The 22,545-nt window shown below is 45.7% G+C and overlaps 1 long non-coding RNA gene across 2 annotated transcripts in view; it reads right to left on the bottom strand.

Moving 5' to 3' along the window:
• Positions 1-375: 375 nt before the first annotated feature.
• LOC106606484 (cAMP-dependent protein kinase type I-beta regulatory subunit) overlaps positions 376-22,545 on the bottom strand; it is a 228,044-nt gene continuing 205,874 nt past the window's right edge. For both annotated transcript variants that reach the window (XR_006770161.2, XR_006770162.2), the window contains 2 exons: positions 5,216-5,297; positions 376-2,092 (listed from right to left, as the gene is read on the bottom strand). This is a non-coding gene — a long non-coding RNA (cAMP-dependent protein kinase type I-beta regulatory subunit). The remainder of the gene's footprint in view (positions 2,093-5,215; positions 5,298-22,545) is intronic.

Below are 22,545 nucleotides of genomic sequence, written 5' to 3'. Positions count from 1 at the left end.
GAGAACAAACACATTAATGGAAGAGCGACAGAAAGACTATTTCCAGTAAAACCAAGAACCGGTGAACCAAGAACAGGTGAAACCAAGAACTGGTGAAACCAAGAACCGGTGAAACCAAGAACCGGTGAAACCAAGAACCGGTGAACCAAGAACTGGTGAAACCAAGAACCGGTGAAACCAAGAACCGGTTCACCGGTGAAACCAAGAACCGGTGAAACCAAGAACCGGTGAAACCAAGAACCAGTGAAACCAGTGGGACTAAAAACAACAAGATAACTAATGTAAAATATACAGTCTGTAAAATGTTTCTAGGTTGAGAGCTTTAGTGAAACAGCACAGTTAAAAATATATGGCAAATACAAAGAAAGAAACCAGTGGAGTTCAGAAGCTTGTATTTATTTGCTGAAAAGGATGGAATGATATGATGAGAACCAATGAGAGTGTGGAATACAGAAATATGCTGTTCTATAGGTCAGCTCCATTGGACATCATCTGCCATTGGTCAATTATTGTGCAACTTTGAATCGAGATAGAGATCACAATCTCCAATGACTTAGAAAGAGAGTAATATAACTTTGTCTATTTCTCTGGTTTGAACATTTAGAATAACATTTAAATCAACATCATCAAAACAATTTAAACAAACTGCTGTATTCCCCAAAAGCCAAGAACTGTAAAGTGATGGAAAATTATCTCACCAATCAATTTAACACAGACCAAAATCAGCTGAAAAAGCATCCAGTGTAAGACATTTGTATTATGAATTTATAGTCCTGAGAGAGTGTGTGTGTGTGTGTGTGTGTGTGTGTATATCCACCTGTATGAGTGTATGTCAGAACGTGTGTGTTTGTGTTTGTGTGTGTACATGTGCATGTGTGTGTCTGTTAGTGTGTGACCGTGTCTGTGTGTGTGTGTCATGTGTTTGAGAGAGTGTGTGTGTGTGTGTGTGTGTGTGTGTGTGTGTGTGTGTGTGTGTGTGTGTGTGTGTGTGTGTGTGTGTGTGTGTGTGTGTGTGTGTGTGTGTGTGTGTGTTATGTGTTTGAGAGAGTGTGTCTGTGTGTTAATCTAACAAACACTATTGCGCCTTTGGAACAATTTACAGATTCAGACTCAGATAAAACATCAGAATGAAGGTATCTTTACAAAATAAAATCCCCAATTTCAAAATAAAAGCCACACTCCTTCACATGGCACATTTGCAGCATCCATCAATAAAACCCCTATTCAAAATGTAACTTCTAACAAACACCCCATCGTCATTCGTACCAGCAACACAAGCACAGTTAAAAAGCATTGAGATCAATGAAACAGACAAGAATAAAAGTTGTTTTTACGTCTACCTCTAGTTTTTAGGTAACAAAGGCCTGTGTCATCAGGTAGTGGGTTGATTTGACGTAGAAATGGCAACCACGGACCAACGACCCTAAAGCGAAAAGGCAAAAAACTACAACTTGCGCGCAATAGACACCCAACTTCCTCCTTCGCTGTACGTAAACATGACCTCACTTCCTGAATTCATGACTTCCCTTCCTGAATTACCCCACCCCTCCCCTGTTATAGTTTACCTCATAAAATACATACAAGTGCAATCTACCTCCATTCATTGCATTCTCCAAGCATGTATCATATACAGTAAACATATGACTCCTGTAACATATGACCCATTTAAAGTACATCCACACTATCTGTCCGTCCTCGCCCCATTCATCCCACATGTTTCATTGTTCATTTAAATAAAGCTACAGAGACAGTACAGGTCAAGTCAAAGTGAACAACAAGAAGAAGATCAGAATTAGAAGAACAGAGCCAAATGAAAAAAAGGCAGGAAGATGCAAGCGCCCTGTCATCGGAATCCCCCTGTCCCACCCATCCGCACCTTTCCCTCCCCATTTGGCCCGCATGAGGCCCCTGGTGGCCCCTCACACGGTGAGAGAGATGAAGCTGTTGTATCTCTGGATGTTCCTCTTTAGGATCTCCGAGCAGGGCCCCAGGACCCGTTCGAAGCGGGGCCGGTCCAGCTTCACACACTTCAGGGGTCCCCGGGCCACCACTGTGGCCGCCCGCGGCCTGTTCAGCAGCAGGGCGATCTCACCTGGAGGACAAGGTGTGGTCAGAGGTCAGGGGCCATTCTGTTGACTTTCATGAGGGTCATTACTAATGATGATGATGACATATCATGTTGGGGTCCCTATAAGGTTGCGTCCTTTCAGGTCCTTGTGTTTTATTCAGATCCTGGTGTGTGTTGAACAGGTTCCTAACAGTTCCTGGTGTGTGTTGAACAGGTTCCTAACAGTTCCTGGTGTGTGTTGAACAGGTTCCTAACAGTTCATGGTGTGTGTTGAACAGGTTCCTAACAGTTCCTGGTGTGTGTTGAACAGGTTCCTAACAGTTCCTGGTGTGTGTTGAACAGGTTCCTAACAGTTCCTGGTGTGTGTTGAACAGGTTCCTAACAGTTCCTGGTGTGTGTTGAACAGGTTCCTAACAGTTCCTGGTGTGTGTTGAACAGGTTCCTAATCAGTTCCTGGTGTGTGTTCGAACAGGTTCATAACAGTTCCTGGTGTGTGTTGAACAGGTTCCTAACAGTTCCTGGTGTGTGTTGAACAGGTTCCTAACAGTTCCTGGTGTGTGTTGAACAGGTTCCTAACAGTTCCTGGTGTGTGTTGAACAGGTTCCTAACAGTTCCTGGTGTGTGTTGAACAGGTTCCTAACAGTTCCTGGTGTGTGTTGAACAGGTTCCTAACAGTTCCTGGTGTGTGTTGAACAGGTTCTTAACAGTTCCTGGTGTGTGTTGAACAGGTTCCTAACAGTTCCTGGTGTGTGTTGAACAGGTTTCTAACAGTTCCTGGTGTGTGTTGAACAGGTTTCTAACAGTTCCTTGTCTGTGTTGAACAGGTTTCTAACAGTTCCTGGTGTGTGTTGAACAGGTTCCTAACAGTTCCTGGTGTGTGTTGAACAGGTTCCTAACAGTTCCTGGTGTGTGTTGAACAGGTTCCTAGCAGTTCCGGGTGTGTGTTGAACAGGTTCCTAACAGTTCCTGGTGTGTGTTGAACAGGTTCCTAACAGTTCCCGGTGTGTGTTGAACAGGTTCCTAACAGTTCCTGGTGTGTGTTGAACAGGTTCCTAACAGTTCCTGGTGTGTGTTGAACAGGTTCCTAACAGTTCCTTGTGTGTGTTGAACAGGTTCCTAACAGTTCCTGGTGTGTGTTGAACAGGTTCCTAACAGTTCCTGGTGTGTGTTGAACAGGTTCCTAACAGTTCCTGGTGTGTGTTGAACAGGTTCCTAACAGTTCCTGGTCTGTGTTGAACAGGTTCCTAACAGTTCCTTGTCTGTGTTGAACAGGTTCCTAACAGTTCCTGGTATGTGTTGAACAGGTTCCTAACAGTTCCTGGTGTGTGTTCAACAGGTTCCTAACAGTTCCTGGTGTGTGTTGAACAGAGTTGCCTAACAGTTCCTGGTGTGTGTTGAACAGGTTCCTAACAGTTCTGTGGGTGGGGTCCGTGGTGTGGGAACAGGTTCCTAACAGTTCCTGGTGTGTGTTGAACAGGTTCCTAACAGTTCCTGGTGTGTGTTGAACAGGTTCCTAACAGTTCCTGGTGTGTGTTGAACAGGTTCCTAGCAGTTCCGGGTGTGTGTTGAACAGGTTCCTAACAGTTCCTGGTGTGTGTTGAACAGGTTCCTAACAGTTCCCGGTGTGTGTTGAACAGGTTCCTAACAGTTCCTGGTGTGTGTTGAACAGGTTCCTAACAGTTCCTGGTGTGTGTTGAAGAGGTTCTTAACAGTTCCTGGTGTGTGTTGAACAGGTTCTTAACAGTTCCTGGTGTGTGTTGAACAGGTTCCTAACAGTTCCTGGTGTGTGTTGAACAGGTTCCTAACCGTTCCTTGTCTGTGTTGAACAGGTTCCTAACAGTTCCTTGTCTGTGTTGAACAGGTTCCTAACAGTTCCTGGTGTGTGTTGAACAGGTTCCTAACAGTTCCTGGTGTGTGTTGAACAGGTTCCTAACAGTTCCTGGTGTGTGTTGAACAGGTTCCTAACAGTTCCTGGTGTGTGTTGAACAGGTTCCTAACAGTTCCTGGTGTGTGTTGAACAGGTTCCTAACAGTTCCTGGTGTGTGTTGAACAGGTTCCTAACAGTTCCTGGTGTGTGTTGAACAGGTTCCTAACAGTTCCTGGTGTGGGTTGAACAGGTTCCTAACAGTTCCTGGTGTGTGTTGAACAGGTTCCTAACAGGTTCCTAACAGTTCCTGGTATGTGTTGAACAGATTCCTAACAGTTCCTGGTGTGTGTTGAACAGGTTCCTAACAGTTCCTGGTGTGTGTTCAACAGGTTCCTAACAGTTCCTTGTCTGTGTTGAACAGGTTCCTAACAGTTCCTGGTGTGTGTTGAACAGGTTCTTAACAGTTCCTGTTGTGTGTTGAACAGATTCCTAACAGTTCCTGGTGTGTGTTGAACAGGTTCCTAACAGTTCCTGGTGTGTGTTCAACAGGTTCCTAACAGTTCCTTGTCTGTGTTGAACAGGTTCCTAACAGTTCCTGGTGTGTGTTGAACAGGTTCCTAACAGTTCCTTGTCTGTGTTGAACAGGTTCCTAACAGTACCTTGTCTGTGTTGAACAGGTTCCTAACAGTTCCTGGTGTGTGTTGAACAGGTTCCTAACAGTTCATTTTCTGTGTTGAACAGGTTCCTAATAGTTCCTGGTGTGTGTTGAACAGGTTCCTAACAGTTCCTGGTGTGTGTTGAACAGGTTCCTAACAGTTCCTGGTGTGTGTTGAACAGGTTCCTAACAGTTCCTGGTGTGTGTTGAACAGGTTCTCTAACAGTTCCTGTTGTGTGTTGAACAGGTTCCTAACAGTTCCTGGTGTGTGTTGAACAGGTTCCTAACCGTTCCTTGTCTGTGTTGAACAGGTTCCTAACAGTTCCTTGTCTGTGTTGAACAGGTTCCTAACAGTTCCTGGTGTGTGTTGAACAGGTTCCTAACAGTTCCTGGTGTGTGTTGAACAGGTTCCTAACAGTTCCTGGTGTGTGTTGAACAGGTTCCTAACAGTTCCTGGTGTGTGTTGAACAGGTTCCTAACAGTTCCTGGTGTGTGTTGAACAGGGTCAGTAATGAGAGAGAAGGGTCCGTAATGTAGCATTAGCCTAAGAATGTGTGTGTGTTTGTGTGTGTGTGTGTGATTGTGTATGTGTGTGGTGTGTGTGTGTTTAACGTTATCCTCTCACCAAAGTAGTCTGATGGCCCCAGACGACCAACCTCGACGTACTCCTCATTGTCAGACCTACGCTGGAGAACAGAGGCTGTACCCTAGAGAGAGAGAGAGAGAGAGAGAGAGAGAGAGAGAGAGAGAGAGAGAGAGAGAGAGAGAGAGAGAGAGAGAGAGATAATGAGGGAGAGAGATAATGAGAGAGAGAGCGAGAGAGAGAGAGAGAAAGAGAGAGAGAGAGAGATAATGAGAGAGAGAGCGAGAGAGAGATAATGAGAGAGAGAGCGAGAGAGAGAGAGACAGAGAGAGAGAAAGAGAGATAATTTAAAATCTAATTTATGCACATAAAGCATTCTGCAGACCCCATGAATGGACCCGATGAAAGAGAGAAGAGGGAGGGAAAGAGACAGAGAGAGGGGAATAAAGAAAGCGAGACAGACAGCAGAAGGATGAAAAGGGGAACAGACAGCAGAAGGATGAAAAGGGGAAGGGAGAGAGGAGGGATGAGGAAAAGAGAAAATAGGCGTTATTTCGCTGAGGCTGAAAATCATCAGTGGGATTAGCCTGAGAGAGAGAGACATTCTTTCCTTTACAACCCTGCAGGTGTACAGGATTTAGACCACTCTGATGTGGGATAACTGCTGACAGACAGACAGACACATGGACACACAGGCACAGATACACCAACAGACACACCAACTGACCAGAGACAGACCAACTGACAACTGACCAGAGAGACAGACCAACTGACAACTGACCAGAGAGACAGACCAACTGACAACTGACCAGAGAGACAGACCAACTGACAACTGACCAGAGAGACAGACCAACTGACAACTGACCAGAAAGACAGACCAACTGACAACTGACCAGAGAGACAGACCAACTGACCAGAGAGACAGACCAACTGACCAGAGAGACAGACCAACTGACCAGAGAGACAGACCAACTGACAACTGACCAGAGAGACAGACCAACTGACAACTGACCAGAGAGACAGACCAACTGACCAGAGAGACAGACCAACTGACCAGAGAGACAGACCAACTGACCAGAGAGACAGATCAACTGACCAGAGAGACAGACCAACTAGCAACTGACCAGAGAGACAGACCAACTGACAACTGCCCAGAGAGACAGACCAACTGACCAGAGAGACAGATCAACTGACCAGAGAGACAGACCAACTAACAACTGACCAGAGAGACAGACCAACTGACCAGAGAGACAGACTAACTGACCAGAGAAACAGACCAACTGACCAGAGAGACAGACCAACTGACCAGAGGGACAGACCAACTGACAACTGACCAGAGAGACAGACCAACTGACCAGAGAGACAGACCAACTAGCAACTGACCAGAGAGACAGACCAACTGACCAGAGAGACAGACCAACTGACAACTGACCAGAGAGACAGACCAACTGACCAGAGAGACAGATCAACTGACCAGAGAGACAGACCAACTAACAACTGACCAGAGAGACAGACCAACTGACCAGAGAGACAGACCAACTGACCAGAGAGACAGACCAACTGACCAGAGAGACAGATCAACTGACCAGAGAGACAGACCAACTAGCAACTGACCAGAGAGACAGACCAACTGACAACTGCCCAGAGAGACAGACCAACTGACCAGAGAGACAGATCAACTGACCAGAGAGACAGACCAACTAACAACTGACCAGAGAGACAGACCAACTGACCAGAGAGACAGACTAACTGACCAGAGAAACAGACCAACTGACCAGAGAGACAGACCAACTGACCAGAGGGACAGACCAACTGACAACTGACCAGAGAGACAGACCAACTGACCAGAGAGACAGACCAACTAGCAACTGACCAGAGAGACAGACCAACTGACCAGAGAGACAGACCAACTGACAACTGACCAGAGAGACAGACCAACTGACCAGAGAGACAGATCAACTGACCAGAGAGACAGACCAACTAACAACTGACCAGAGAGACAGACCAACTGACCAGAGAGACAGACCAACTGACCAGAGAGACAGACCAACTGACCAGAGGGACAGACCAACTGACAACTGACCAGAGAGACAGACCAACTGACCAGAGAGACAGACCAACTGACCAGAGAGACAGACCAACTGACCAGAGAGACAGACCAACTGACCAGAGGGACAGACCAACTGATAACTGACCAGAGAGACAGACCAACTGACAACTGACCAGAGAGACAGACCAACTGACCAGAGAGACAGACCACCTGACAACTGACCAGAGAGACAGACCAACTGACCAGAGAGACAGACCACCTGACAACTGACCAGAGAGACAGACCAACTGACCAGAGAGACAGACCACCTGACAACTGACCAGAGAGACAGACCAACTGACCAGAGAGACAGACCAACTGACCAGAGAGACAGACCAACTGACAACTGACCAGAAAGACTGACCAACTGACCAGAGAGACAGACCAACTGACAACTGACCAGAGAGACAGACCAACTGACCAGAGAGACAGACCAACTGACAACTGACCAGAGAGACGGACCAACTGACCAGAGAGACAGATCAACTGACCAGAGAGACAGATCAACTGACCAGAGAGACAGACCAACTGACAACTGACCAGAGAGACAGACCAACTGACCAGAGAGACAGACCAACTGACCAGAGAGACAGATCAACTGACCAGAGAGACAGACCAACTGACAACTGACCAGAGAGACAGACCAACTGACCAGAGAGACAGACCAACTGACAACTGACCAGAGGGACAGACCAACTGACCAGAGAGACAGACCAACTGACCAGAGAGACAGACCAACTGACAACTGACCAGAGGGACAGACCAACTGACCAGAGAGACAGACCAACTGACAACTGACCAGAGAGACAGACGAACTGACCAGAGAGACAGACCAACTGACAACTGACCAGAGAGACAGACCAACTGACCAGAGAGACAGACCAACTGACCAGAGAGACAGACCAACTGACAACTGACCAGAGAGACAGACCAACTGACCAGAGAGACAGACCAACTGACAACTGACCAGAGGGACAGACCAACTGACCAGAGAGACAGACCAACTGACAACTGACCAGAGAGACAGACCAACTGACAACTGACCAGAGGGACAGACCAACTGACCAGAGAGACAGACCAACTGACCAGAGAGACAGACCAACTGACAACTGACCAGAGAGACAGACCAACTGACCAGAGAGACAGATCAACTGACAACTGACCAGAGAGACAGACCAACTGACAACTGACCAGAGAGACAGACCAACTGACCAGAGAGACAGACCAACTGACCAGAGAGACAGACCAACTGACCAGAGAGACAGACCAACTGATAACTGAACAAAGGATCAGAAAGAAAAATAAAGATACAGACAGACAGACAGACAGACAGAAAAAGAGACAGAAGATAGATTGTACAGACAGACACACACACACACACACAAAAAAAGTCAGACAGAGAAACATATAGTTGATAATTTCCCTGACTCCTGGAAAGAGAAGTGTTCCTAAACTAAACCAGTGGTGCTGTTGTTACTGATTCCACTGGTCTGAGTCTACAATCCCCTTTACATCACCATTCATTTACTCTCACAGTCATTACTGAGAGCATGGAAACGTGTGCACAGCACACAAATGAATGCACGCACCGAAGCACACACGCACAGGCAAGCAAATACACACTATCCAAGAGCTTTCCATCACTGCAGTCCCAGAGCAATTACATGCACACAAAGACGCAGGTCTCATGCACGCGCACACACACACACACACACACACACACACACACACACACACACACACACACACACACACACACACACACACACACACACACACACACACACACACACACAGAGAGAGAGAGACAGACACACGCACACACATTCCCAGGAAAACAAGGCGAGGAGTCCTCCACAAACAGCTGATGTCTGCTGGACAGATTACCTGAACTCTGTGACCGACCAGAGGCAAGTGTGTGTGTGTGTGTGTGTGTGTGTCGGGCGTCACTCCCAAATAGCACAATAGAGAAAAAATTGTTGAATGATTTATCAAGCAATCCGTACAGCAGCCCAAAGAAAGGTTAACGTCAACTCTCGCAGCTGTTGACAAACGGTTTGAGTGTGTGTGCGACTGTGTTTGAGCGAGTGCGTGCTTGCTAAGGTCATATATAAGAAGAGGCCTACTGAATATACACTGAGTATGCATATTGCCATGTGTGTACATGTGTATGTACAGTTGAAGTCGGAAGTTTACATACACTTAGTTTTTCTCGTTTTTCAACCACTCCACAAATTCCTTGTTAACAAACTATAGTTTTGGCAAGTCGGTTAGGACATCTACTTTGTGTATGACACAAGTAATTTTTCCAACAATTGTTTACAGACAGATTATTTCACTTATAATTCACTGTATCACAATTCCAGTGGGTCAGAAGTGTACATACAGTAAGTTGACTGTGCCTTTAAACAGCTTGGAAAATTCCAGAAAATGATGTCATGGTTTTAGAAGCTTCATATAGGCTAATTGACATCATTTGAGTCAATTGGAGGTGTACCTGTGGATGTATTTCAAGGCCTACCTTCAAACTCAGTGCCTCTTTGCTTGACATCATGGGAAAATCGAAAGAAATCAGCCAAGACCTCAGAAAAATAATTGTAGACCTCCACAAGTCTGATTCATCCTTGGGAGCAACTTCCAAACGCCTGAAGGTACCACGTTCATCTGTACAAACAATAGTACGCAAGTATAAACACCATGGGACCACGCAGCCGTCATACCACTCAGGATGGAGACGCGTTCTGTCTCCTAGAGATGAACATACTTTGGTGCGAAAAGTGCAAATCAATCCCAGAACAACAGCAAAGGACCTTGTGAAGATGCTAGAGGAAACAGGTACAAAAGTATCTATATCCACAGTAAAACAAGTCCTATATCGACATAACCTGAAAGGCCGCTCAGCAAGGAAGAAGCCACTGCTCCAAAACCGCCATAAAAAAGCCAGACTATGGTTTGCAACTGCACATGGGGACAAAGATCTAACTTTTTGGAGAAATGTCCTCTGGCCTGATGAAACAAAAATAGAACTGTTTGGCCATAATGACCATCGTTATGTTTGGAGGAAAAAGGGGGAGGCTTGCAAACCGAAGAACACCAACCCGACCGTGAAGCACAGGGGTGGCAGCATCATGTTGTGGGGGTGCTTTGCTGCAGGATGGACTGTTGCACTTCACAAAATAGATGGCATCATGAGGGAGGAAAATGATATATATTGTGGATATATTGAAGCAACATCTCAAGACATCAGTCAGGAAGTTAAAGCTTGGTCGCAAATGGGTCTTCCAAATGGACAATGACCCCAAGCATACTTCCAAAGTTGTGGCAAAATGGCTTAAGGACAACAAAGTCAAGGTATTGGAGTGGCCATCACAAAGCCCTGACCTCAATCCTATAGAAAATTTGCGCCCAGAACTGAAAACGTGTGTGTGAGCAAGGAGGCCTACAAACCTGAGTCAGGTACACCAGCTCTGTCAGGAGGAATGGACCAAAATTCACCCAATTTATTGTGGGAAGCTTGTGGAAGGCTCCTCGAAACGTTTGACCGAAGATAAACAATTTAAAGGCAATGCTACCAAATACTAATTGAGTGTTTGTAAACTTCTGGCCCACTGGGAATGTGATGAAAGAAATAAAAGCTGAAATAAATAATTCTCTCTACTATTATTCTGACATTTCACATTCTTAAAATAAAGTGGTGATCCTAACTGACCGAAGACGGGGGAATAGGGAATTTTTACTAGGATTAAATGTCAGGAATTGTGAAAAACGGAGTTTAAATGTATTTGGCTATGGTGTATGTAAACTTCCGACTTCAACTGTATGTGCATGCAAATACAGCTACAGTTGAAGTCAGAAGTTTACATACACCTTAGCCAAATACATTTAAACTCCGTTTTTCACAATTCCTGACATTTAATCCTAGTAAAAATTCCCTATTCACAAAGTTGTAATGACTCCAACCTAAGTGTATGTAAACTTCCCACTTCAGCTGTACATGTTGATAAGAGGGAATGTACTGTATGTGTGGCTTCACGACTGCATTCTGTGTGTGACAGGGTATTAGTCTGTACTTCCTCCTCAAGTTCAAGTTCCTATAAGGGCATGAATATTACAGTAGGTGTCTGTGTGTTTAATGTCCTGAATTAACATTTACATTGTGGGGCCTAACTGCTAGCTAGCTGAGAATAGCAGCTCGGTGCTTTAGTCCTTTTATACTATCGTCATAGTCCACTGTAGAGGTCTTGACTGGTCCACCCCAACCTGAAAACCTGAGACCCGAGAAGACCTCTAGTCCACTGTAGAGGTCTTGACTGGTCCACCCCAACCCGAATACCTGAGACCTGAGAAGACCTCTAGTCCACTGTAGCGGTCTTGACTGGTCCACCCCAACCCGAATACCTGAGACCCGAGGAGACCTCTAGTCCACTGTAGAGGTCTTGACTGGTCCACCCCAACCCGAATACCTGAGACCCGAGAAGACCTCTAGTCCACTGTAGAGGTCTTGACTGGTCCACCCCAACCCGAATACCTGAGACCCGAGAAGACCTCTAGTCCACTGTAGAGGTCTTGACTGGTCCACCCCAACCCGAATACCTGAGACCTGAGAAGACCTCTAGTCCACTGTAGCGGTCTTGACTGGTTCAACCCCAACCTGAAAACCTGAGACCCGAGAAGACCTCTAGTCCACTGTAGAGGTCTTGACTGGTCCACCCCAACCCGAATACCTGAGACCCGAGAAGACCTCTAGTCCACTGTAGAGGTCTTGACTGGTCCACCCCAACCCGAATACCTGAGAAGACCTCTAGTCCACTGTAGAGGTCTTGACTGGTCCACCCCAACCCGAATACCTGAGACCCAAGAAGACCTCTAGTCCACTGTAGCGGTCTTGACTGGTCCACCCCAACCCGAATACCTGAGACCCGAGAAGCCCTCTAGTCCACTGTAGCGGTCTTGACTGGTCCACCCCAACCCGAATACCTGAGACCCGAGGAGACCTCTAGTCCACTGTAGCGGTCTTGACTGGTCCACCCCAACCTGAAAACCTGAGACCCGAGAAGACCTCTAGTCCACTGTAGCGGTCTTGACTGGTCCACCCCAACCCGAATACCTGAGACCCGAGAAGACCTCTAGTCCACAGTAGCGGTCTTGACTGGTCCACCCCAACCTGAAAACCTGAGACCCGAGAAGACCTCTAGTCCACTGTAGAGGTCTTGACTGGTCCACCCCAACCCGAATACCTGAGACCCGAGAAGACCTCTAGTCCACTGTAGAGGTCTTGACTGGTCCACCCCAACCCGAATACCTGAGACCTGAGAAGACCTCTAGTCCACTGTAGAGGTCTTGACTGGTCCACCCCAACCCGAATACCTGAGACCCGAGAAGACCTCTAGTCCACTGTAGAGGTCTTGACTGGTCCACCCCAACCCGAATACCTGAGACCCGAGAAGACCTCTAGTCCACTGTAGAGGTCTTGACTGGTCCACCCCAACCTGAATACCTGAGACCCGAGAAGACCTCTAGTCCACTGTAGAGGTCTTGACTGGTCCACCCCAACCTGAATACCTGACACCCGAGAAGACCTCTAGTCCACTGTAGAGGTCTTGACTGGTCCACCCCAACCCGAATACCTGAGACCCGAGAAGACCTCTAGTCCACAGTAGAGGTCTTCATGGGTCCACCCCAACCCGAATACCTGAGACCCGAGGAGACCTCTAGTCCACTGTAGAGGTCTTGACTGGTCCACCCCAACCCGAATACCTGAGACCCGAGGAGACCTCTAGTCCACAGTAGAGGTCTTCATGGGTCCACCCCAACCCGAATACCTGAGACCCGAGAAGACCTCTAGTCCACTGTAGAGGTCTTGACTGGTCCACCCCAACCTGAATACCTGACACCCGAGAAGACCTCTAGTCCACTGCCACTGGAGAGGCATGTAATGCCTGCTTGTTTGATGCCAGACACATTTCCATAAGGGAAGAAAATAAACTAAGCACCACTAAATACATGTATGGAATAGCAACAATAGTTGATTTAGTCGTTGACTAAAAGCACACACATATCTGGGAACCAGGCTAGGCCTGAATTAGCCTGAGTTAGTCAGACTGCATCACACTCCGTTTCATGTTTGTTGTTGAATGATTTCCAGGCTAGTTCTGGGTAGTCCGTGCACCCTGAAGGGATTTACCAGCTAGCAGTAAGTGACTGTAGTGCACCGCATGGCTTCATCCCAAATGGCACCCAGTTCCCTTTATAGTGCACTCCTTTTGATCATGGCCCATGAGCTCTGGTGAAAAGTGGTGCTGTATGAATAGAATGGGGTGCACTTTGGGACACAGCCCATGTCTTCAGCCATGTTTAAGTTTAAACGGACCTGATAGTGCCAGAACTCTGCCTCTCTCTAAGTCTAATCCTTAGCTCTCTGCTCTGCTCAGCTTTTCCTTGGCTCACACTTCTAATAAGAACTAATAATACCCAATAGGAATATAATGAGTCTCAATGAGAGATCCCATCAGACCAAACCATTTAGCACTAATACAAAGGTGTGCTTGTGAGAACATGGAGAATATGGAATATGAGTGTGTGTTTATGCGTGTGTGTGTGTGTGTGTGTGTGTGTGTGTGTGTGTGTGTGTGTGTGTGTGTGTGTGTGTGTGTGTGTGTGTGTGTGTGTGTGTGTGTGTGTGTGTGTGATTGTGTGTGTGTGTATATGAGGGTGTGTGTATGCTCGTGTGCCTGCTTGCCTGAATGTATGTGTCTGTGTGTGTGATAACAAAGAAAAATGTGTATAGAGTCCAATGGACTTCTGAGCTGTGGTCGACCTACACTGGGATCACAACTGAACCAACAAAAACACACGTACCATGTTGTTGGTGGTAGTGTGGTAGTATGGTAGTCTGGTAGTGTGGTAGTGTGGTAGTATGGTAGTGTGGTAGTCTGGTAGTGTGGTAGTGTGGTAGTCTGGTAGTGTGGTAGTATGGTAGTCTGGTAGTGTGGTAGTCTGGTAGTGTGGTAGTCTGGTAGCGTGGTAGTGTGGTAGGGGGTTCCCTGTATATGGGTGACCCTATGGGGCCAACATGTGGCTGTGGTGCTCTGAAGCTAAGCTGGGGCTCAGAGAGAGACAGACAGAGAGACAGACAGACAGACCTACATGTTCTGTGCGAAAGGCAGAGGCCTGAGCCTAAGAGCATAGGAGAGTAGTGGGGGACACCAACACACGCATTCACACACTGACTCTCATTTACAAACACATGCATGTTATGTTCTTCTATCCTCGTGGGGACCAAGTCATTGATTCCCATCCCAAATCCTATTTTCCCAAACCCTAAACGTAACCCTTAACCTAACCATAACCCCTAACCCTATCCTTAATTTTAACCCTAACCCTAAACGTAACCCTTAACCTAACCATAACCCCTAACCCTATCCTTAATTTTAACCCTAACACTAAATGTAACCCTAACCCTAAAATAGCTTTTTTCCTTGTTTTACTATCCAGATTAAGTGGATGCCAACAGCGATGGGCCCAGGGCCAGAAGGACCCCTCTATTCCCACCCTTCTTTCCCCTCCTCTTCCCCTCTTCTCAGACACATGGGGTGCCAGCCTGATGGAGCCAAGAGCCAAGAGGCGGAGAGGAGTGGAAGAGGAGGATACGTTGAGAGGATAAGGATGAGAAGAAGAGAGAGGAAGAAGAGAGGAGAGGAGAGGAGAGGAGAGGAGAGGAGAGGAGAGGAGAGGAGAGGAGAGGAGAGGAGAGGAGAGGAGAGGAGAGGAGAGGAGAGGAGAGGAGAGGAGAGGAGAGGAGGGCATTAGAGGATTAAGATCCCAAATGCTAAAGGAGACCAAATTGTAAGAGAGTTCTATGAGAGAGAACGAGAGAGTCTGAACACAGAGACAAACTGTAAAGAACAAGGACAGTTTTTACACACTAATGAACAGGCCCATACAGTGTGCCCCAGAGACCACTATCTCATATATACCACCCCATGAGCTGAGCTCTCTAGATACAGAACAGTATTAACCATGAGCTGAGCTCTCTAGATACAGAACAGTATTAACCATGAGCTGAGCTCTCTAGATACAGAACAGTATTAACTATGATCTGAGCTCTCTAGATACAGAACAGTATTAACTATGAGCTGAGCTCTCTAGATACAGTACAGTATTAACCATGAGCTGAGCTCTCTAGATACAGTACAGTATTAACTATGATCTGAGCTCCCTAGATACAGAACAGTATTAACCATGAGCTGAGCTCTCTAGATACAGTACAGTATTAACTATGAGCTGAGCTCTCTAGATACAGTACAGTATTAACTATGAGCTGAGCTCCCTAGATACAGAACAGTATTAACTATGAGCTGAGCTCTCTAGATACAGAACAGTATTAACCATGAGCTGAGCTCTCTAGATACAGTACAGTATTAACTATGAGCTGAGCTCCCTAGATACAGAACAGTATTAACTATGAGCTGAGCTCTCTAGATACAGTACAGTATTAACTAGGAGCTGAGCTCCCTAGATACAGAACAGTATTAACTATGAGCTGAGCTCTCTAGATACAGAACAGTATTAACCATGAGCTGAGCTCTCTAGATACAGTACAGTATTAACTATGAGCTGAGCTCTCTAGATACAGAACAGTATTAACTATGAGCTGAGCTCTCTAGATACAGAACAGTATTAACTATGAGCTGAGCTCTCTAGATACAGAACAGTATTAACCATGAGCTGAGCTCTCTAGATACAGAACAGTATTAACTATGAGCTGAGCTCTCTAGATACAGAACAGTATTAACTATGAGCTGAGCTCTCTAGATACAGAACAGTATTAACCATGAGCTGAGCTCTCTAGATACAGTACAGTATTAACTATGAGCTGAGCTCTCTAGATACAGAACAGTATTAACTATGAGCTGAGCTCTCTAGATACAGAACAGTATTAACTATGAGCTGAGCTCTCTAGATACAGAACAGTATTAACCATGAGCTGAGCTCTCTAGATACAGAACAGTATTAACTATGAGCTGAGCTCTCTAGATACAGAACAGTATTAACTATGAGCTGAGCTCTCTAGATACAGAACAGTATTAACCATGAGCTGAGCTCTCTAGATACAGTACAGTATTAACTATGAGCTGAGCTCTCTAGATACAGAACAGTATTAACTATGAGCTGAGCTCTCTAGATACAGTACAGTATTAACTATGAGCTGAGCTCTCTAGATACAGTACAGTATTAACTATGAGCTGAGCTCTCTAGATACAGTACAGTATTAACTATGAGCTGAGCTCTCTAGATACAGAACAGTATTAACTATGAGCTGAGCTCTCTAGATACAGAACAGTATTAACTATGAGCTGAGCTCTCTAGATACAGTACAGTATTAACTATGAGCTGAGCTCTCTAGATACAGAACAGTATTAACTATGAGCTGAGCTCTCTAGATACAGTACAGTATTAACTATGAGCTGAGCTCTCTAGATACAGAACAGTATTAACTATGAGCTGAGCTCTCTAGATACAGTAGAGTATTAACTATGAGCTGAGCTCTCTAGACATAGAACAGTATGTCTTCAATAAACATGGGGATGTCCTCATTTACTGAACCCCTGGCCAACAGGAAGAGGAGAGGATGAGTATTTTTTATTTCACCTTTATTTAACCAGGTAGGCCAGTTGAGAACAAGTTCTCATTTACAACTGCGACCTGGCCAAGATAAAGCAAAGCAGTGCGACACAAACAACACAGAGTTACACATGGAATAAACAAGCGTACAGTCAATAACACAATAGAAAAAAATGAAGTCTATATACAGTGTGTGCAAATGTATTTATTTATTTTACCAGGTAAGTTGACTGAGAACACATTCTAATTTACAGCAACAACCTGGGGAATAGTTTCAGGGGATAGGAGGGGGATGAATGAGCCAATTGTAAGCTGGGGATGATTAGGTGGCCATGATGGTATGAGGGCCAGATTGGGAATTCAGCCAGGACACTGGGGTTAACACCCCTACTCTTACAATAAGTGCAATGAGATCTTTAATGACCTCAGAGAGTCAGGACACCCGTTTAACATCCCATCCAAAAGACGGCACCCTACACAGGGCAGTGTCCAATCACTGCCCTGGGGCATTGGGATATTTTTTAGACCAGAGGTAAGAGTGCTTCCTACTGGCCCTCCAACACCACTTCCAGCAGCATCTGGTCTCCCATCCAGGGACTGACCAGGACCAACCCCACTTAGCTTCAGAAGCAAGCCAGCAGTGGGATGCAGGGTGGTATGCTGCTGGCAAATGGCATGAGGAGGTAAGGCACTAAATAGGCCATAGTAGCAAGGTAATTACAATTTAGCAGATTAACACTGGAGTGATAGATGTGCAGATGATGATGTGCAAGTAGAGATACTGGTGTGCAAAAGAGCAGAAAAGTAAATAAAAACAATATGGGGATGAGGTAGTTAGATTGGGTGGGCTATTTACAGATGGACTATGCACAGCTGCAGTGATCGGTTAGCTGCTCAGATAGCTGATGTTTAAAGTTAGTGAGGGAAATATAAGTCTCCACCTTCAGCGATTTTTGCAATTCGTTCCAGTCATTGGCAGCAGAGAACTGGAAGTGAAGGCGGCCAAAGGAGGTGTTGGCTTTGGGGGTGACCAGTGAGATATACATGCTGGAGCGCGTGCTACGGGTGGGTGCTGCTATGGTGACCAGTGAGCTGAGATAAGGCTGAGCATTACCTAGCATAGATTTATAGATGACCTGGAGCCAGTGGGTCTGGAGACAAATATGTAGCGAGGGCCAGCCAACGAGAGCATACAGGTCGCAGTGGTGGGTGGTATAAGGGGCTTTGGTAATAAAACGGATGGCACTGTGATAGACTGCATCAAGTTTGCTGAGTAGAGTGTTGGAAGCTATTTTGTAGATGACATCACCGAAGTCGAGGATCGGTAGGATAGTCAGTTTTATGAGGGTAAGTTTGGCGGCGTGAGTAAAGGAGGCTTTGTTGCGAAATAGAAAGCCGATTCTAGATTTGATTTTGGATTGGAGATGTTTAATATGAGTCTGGAAGGAGTCTAACCAGACACCTAGGTATTTGTAGTTGTCCACATATTCTAAGTCAGAACCGTCCAGGGTAGTGATGCTAGTCGTGCGGGCGGGTGCGGGTAGCGAACGGTTGAAAAGCATGCACTTAGTTTTACTAGCGTTTAAGAGCAGTTGAAGGAGAGTTGTATGGCATTGAAGCTCGTTTGGAGGTTAGTTAACACAGTGTCCAAAGAAGGGCCAGATGTATACAGAATGGTGTCGTCTGCATAGAGGTGGATCAGGGCAGAGGGAGGGAGGGGAGGAAGAGTTGGGAGGGAAGGGGAGGGAGGGGTAGCGAGAGAGAGAGAGAGAGAGAGAGAGAGAGAGAGAGAGAGAGAGAGAGAGAGAGACAGAGGGGCATTGGGGAAGGTAGACAGAAGGACAGAGAGAGAGAAAGAGAGGGGAGAGAGAGAGAGAGACAGAGGGGCATTGGGGAAGGTAGACAGAAGGACAGAGAGAGAGAAAGAGAGGGGAGAGAGAGGAGAGAGAGAGAGTGAGAGAGACAGAGAGAGACAGCGAGAGAGACAGAGAGACAGAGAGAGAGAGAGAGCAGGTCCACCTAATGACAGGCAGACAACATCCATCACTCTGCTAAATACTAAACCTCCAGGAGAGATCACTGGGTAGATAGCACTGGGTGTGTATGTTGGTCTGAGACCAAAGAAACAAACCCAACACAGAAAATCTCTCTCTCACACACACACACACACACACACACACACACACACACACACACACACACACACACACACACACACACACACACACACACACACACACACACACAAACAAGCACACACACACTCATGTACGCATGCAAACACACGCAAAGTGCACACACACACAAGCACACACACAGTATTTCAGAATGCAAGGGGTCAGTTTGCGTGTGACATGTCGAAATTTTGTGGCTCAGAAGCAGGAAGTAATGACTGCTGAACAAACACAGGGGATAGACAAAGAAAGAGGGATGGAGGGAGGAGGAGAGGAGGAGAGAAGAGAAAGGAGATACTTTGAGTAGCTTGTTCAGACGAGGCCACCCAGCACTCAGTGTCTGCACTGTCTCACCTTTTTAGCCTGTACCCACACACACACACACACACACACACACACACACACACACACACACACACACACACACACACACACACACACACACACACACACACACACACACACACACACACACACACACACACACACACACACACACACACACACAGTCAGATGACTTACAGAGCACTTTAGGGGACATAGCCAGTGGTAGACAACAAAGAGCCTATCCCTACATGAACTATCTTATTGCTGACAGTGTAATACCCTCAAGAGCAATGATATGATGGTAGCTGCGGCTGCTGCTGCTATGAGGAAGGAAGACAAATAACCATATGATATGAAAGTCTGTCTGGATGGGAATAACATCAGTGAGGGTGTTTTTTTAGGGAGTGACGTGGAGGCTGCGTCCCAAATAGTGGGGTCCACAGTGTGTCCAAAACACGACCTCATCGTAATCACTGAGAGAATAATCACTGTAGTACACATTTCCACTAAGCTATATTGATTTACAGTCCTGAGTAGCATAGTGTATGTGTGTACAAGGGCCATAGATGCATACAGTATGAGGACACCAAGGTTCGGACCTCAGAAAACAAATGTTTTGGGGAACTCAGTCGGGTCTCAACTTACTGTTGAGAGTTAGAATAGTAGAATGCACAAGGTTCCATGTTAAAACTTGGTTGTGCATCAGCAGCTTTCCTCTTGTTATATGTCACTCACTGACAGTCACTCAATTAGCCCGTGTCAGTTAAAGGTAGACTCAGTGATATGATTTAGAAGCAGAAAGTAAACAGCATACTGGGTCAATTTCTGCAACAACAGAGTGTTGAAGCTTGAGGCTCAACTTCTCAGCTGTTTTGGTCCATTGGCTACCACGCTGTGAACAGTGTGAAGTGAATCAGTGCAAATGTGCAGATACTGTGTGTGTCTTGCATCTCGCTCATCTCAATATCTGCAGTTCTGCTCGTGGCAATGTCATTTCTCAGAGTCTACCTTTATTAGATTGGTAAATTAGTCTAGTTAGCCACCGTGCTTCTACACCTGCATTGCTTGCTGTTTGGGGTTTTAGGCTGGGTTTCTGTACAGCACTTTGAGATATCAGCTGATGTAAGAAGGGCTATATAAATACATTTGATTTGATTTGATTTAGTCTAGCCAGCTATCTAAACTTGTAGTAATCGTGGCCGAATTACCGACCGGGCACGTGCCCAGGGGCACTGACCTCGAGGGGGCCCACGTTGATTTTGTTAGTCACTCTCATTCAGATATCATATTAACATGACATAATGGCAAAATGTGTGGAATTGCAAGAAATTAGCTTTTAAAACTGCAAAATAAATTGTCCCCACCCCATGGCAAATTGTGTAAAATTGCAGGAAATTTGCTGTAAAACTGCAACAGAAAAAGGTTCTGTAAAGAAAACGTATTTGTTTAACTTTTGTTGAAGGGTTACTTCGGGATTTTGACAATGAGGTGCTTTATCTACTTCCCCAGAGTCAGATGAACTCATGGATACCAGTTTACACCTCCAGTATGAATCCAGTATGAAGGAAGTTAGAGGTAGTTTTGCCAGCCCACAGTGGAGGTGTCATAATACCCATAAAACCTAGCGGTCAAACAGGGAAATGGTTCCTATCGTTTTTCAATTCATAGGGGATTTTAGAAACACTTAAAATAAGGGCTGTGTTTCGTGTAGGCTTATGTATTACTACATTTAGCTAACATTAGATAGTTAATCAAGAGATTCTTACCTTTGCCACGATTTGGCAGTCTCGTCCAGATCATCATGGCATTTATAGTTCTTTATGATAGCCACATTAGCAGCTAATTAGCGTTTCATTTATTGGGACTTTATAAAGGCGAATATATTGATAAGTCACCTTGTCAGGGAAAGATTTACAAGGTAATCAAAATGTCACACCAGGGTAAGCCTACATGTAACAGACATTATTTTAACTGTCTCTAAAATCCCCTATGGGAATGGTGGAAAAACGATTGGAACCATTTCCCTGTTTGACCACTAGGTTTTATGGGTATTATGACTCATACTGTGGTACTCTATGCTAACTAGCGTTAGTGCAATGACTGGAAGTCTATGGTATCTACTAGCATGCTAGCAGTTACCATAGACTTCCAATCATTGTGCTAACGCTAGTTAGCAACTTCCTTCAAACTGCACTCAGAAACATAAATATTATATAAGTTCATCTGACTCCATTTAATAAAATATAATTTCTGCTAACAGATCCCGTATTAAATGTTATTTTTTTGTTAATGTGTAGCGGCTAATTGTATAGCTAATAGGATATATGTTTGTTACTGAGGTGAATGAAGTGATAATGGCTGGGGTAATTTTTTTCTGTTCTCCAAATATAATTGTTCTGTTTTTACCAAGCCCCTCCACCCCACCTCACTAAGACCCAGACTGGCTACGGCCCTGGTGTGTTTGTGTGATCTGTGTGTGTGTCAGCGGCATCGCCTCCTGAACAGTGAGAGGCGTCTACACCCCTCCTATCCTTTGGTGAGGCGTAGTCTTCTTCACGGCCACCGCCTGACAGCCTGTGTATAGGCTGGTTTGTACAGTGTGAGAAGAAATGTAAACACGTCACTTTTCATTAAGGCCCTATTCCCTCTCTCCTCTCCTTTGGGGTGCGTGAAAAGAAAGTGATGTCTTTATCCCACATGTTTTTTAATCCCTCATAAGCACCATTTAATTAGTGATTGGGGGTTTGTCTTTTGGCAGAGAGAGAGACCACAGAAAGAGAGAGAAAGAGAAGAAGGGAAAGGGAGGAAGAGCGAGAGAGAGAGAGAGAAGGAGGTAGAGAAAGAGGGGGAGAGAGAGAAGGATTAGAGGACTTTTTCAAATGAAGAAGGGATAGTTGTCAGGGCTTATCTAAGCATCGGTGAGAAAAAACTAAGGGAGGAGATGAAAGTATGACAAATGATAGGTTGCAACAACAACGTCAAGATATGATGTGGTATACCCCCCAACCCCTCAGCCTCTCCTCTGCCTTCCATCTCTCCCTCTTGCTCCTTAGCTCATCCCTCCTTTCCTCTCCCTCTCTCCCCCTCTCTCTCTCTCTCCCTCTTTCTGTGGCTGGGTCTGACTTTCCCAGAGCAGGGCGGTTGTCTGGTGGAATGTG

The sequence above is a fragment of the Salmo salar genome, chromosome 06, assembly GCF_965601325.2.
Source record: "Salmo salar chromosome 06, fSalSal1, whole genome shotgun sequence".
In the NCBI taxonomy this organism is placed as follows: Eukaryota; Metazoa; Chordata; class Actinopteri; order Salmoniformes; family Salmonidae; genus Salmo; species Salmo salar.
Note: the sequence above shows the minus strand (reverse complement) of the source record. Positions and strands in the feature narration are given on the sequence as shown.